Source organism: Oncorhynchus masou, chromosome 33 (assembly GCF_036934945.1).
Source record: "Oncorhynchus masou masou isolate Uvic2021 chromosome 33, UVic_Omas_1.1, whole genome shotgun sequence".
Classification (NCBI taxonomy): Eukaryota; Metazoa; Chordata; class Actinopteri; order Salmoniformes; family Salmonidae; genus Oncorhynchus; species Oncorhynchus masou.
The window spans coordinates 35,047,393-35,049,168 of NC_088244.1; positions in this window are offsets into that span (position 1 = coordinate 35,047,393).

Here is a 1,776-nt window from a genome sequence, read left to right on the forward strand (position 1 = left end):
TGTTATTTCTGTCTTTACTAAATACATGTCAGTGCTGAAAAAAGAGTGTTAAGATCTTCCAGATATTGAGTTGCATCCCATTTTGCCCCCAGAACCACCTCAATTCGCCAGGTGGATGGACTCTACTATGTGCCTAAAGCGTTCCACAGGGATGGGGGAGGGGGGGCATGTTGACTCCAATGCTCTCTACAGTTGTGTCAAGTTGACTGGATGTCATTTGGGTGGTGGACCATTCTTGATACACACGGGAAACTGTTGAGAGTGAAAAACTCAGCGGTGTTACAGTTCCTGACACACTCAAACCAGTTCGCCTGGCATCTACTACCGTACCCCATTCAAAGGCACTTAAACCTTTGTCTTGCCCATTCACCATCTGAATGGCACACATACACATTCCATGTCTCAGTTGTCTCTAGGCTTCAAAATCCTTCTTTAACCCGTCTCCTCCCCTTCATCGACACTGATTGAAGTGAATTTAACAAGTAAGATCAAAAAAGGATCATAGGGTTCACCTGGATTCACCTGGTCAGTCTATGTCATGGAAAGAGCAGGTGATCTTAAAGTTTTGTACACTCAGTGTATATTGGAGAAGACTAAAAGTATCAATAATCAATGCATTTTACAGAGAGGATTGTGAGCCTTTTTACCGCCTCGACCAGTCATATAATGGAGTTATAATGAGGGTATGGATATATATATATTTTTTTTTCAATATCTTGGGTGGTCTGTGTATCACAAGGCCCTAATAAGCAGCTTTTAGCCTCCATTGCACAAATGTCAGTCCATCCACTTGTACGAGCTTGTTAGCATCAAGTCATGAATGCCTTAATAAGAGAGTTCTGCTCATGGAAGCATTGTTGAGCCCAAAGTGCCATACACTGTACCCACACACACCAAACACAAAGACTTTATCTACACCAGTCAAACTACAACAGTAATCTGCTGATCCAAGGGAAAGCCCTTTAAATTCCATTTCGGCTGCATCTAAAGCCTGGATTTGGACTGTATCAGACCCTTCTACCAGTATTTATACTGCCTGTGTTAATTGTGTTAGACTAACCACTAACCTGTCATTTCTTATACAGGTGAATCAGACATGACTTTTAGTGTGTTTGGGACAGGAATGAAGACTGGATCGGTATACAAATGACTTACCGTATTTAAAATGATGTCATGAGAGGGAGGGGCAATTCCCAAAACTCATACATCTTTTATCTGCCATACCATAGGGTTCCAAGAAATGGGGCCAGAGAAATTGCACCCCATTTCAACAATGCATGTCCTCCTTATTGCTTGAGAGTTGAATGCCATGCCAAGCACACACTTGAGAGTTTTGATTGTCTTATGTTTTTCTAAAAATGTGTTTAAGGACAGCTTTGTGAGCATGCCGCGACTCATTCTCTGTCCTGGCATCTAACACACACACACACACACACACACACACACACACACACACACACACACACACACACACACACACACACACACCCGAAAGAGCCTGCCTGCCAAAGCGGTTGCAAAACCACGTCTTCGACTGAGACTCCCTGACAGGAATTTCCCATCGCCCCATTATCAGCATCAGACGAGCTGAGTGATCGCAATTACATCTGCCCAAATGCTAAGAGCAACCGTTTTTCCTCGTTTTCCACCTCCTATCCTATCCCAGAGAGGAGAGGTTGAGTTTATGAATGGGCCCATTGTGAAATTGTGTCTTTCTGTCTTTCTGTCTGGCTGTCTGACTGGTTCAGGGTTATGTAAACAAGCCTGTATAGCTTT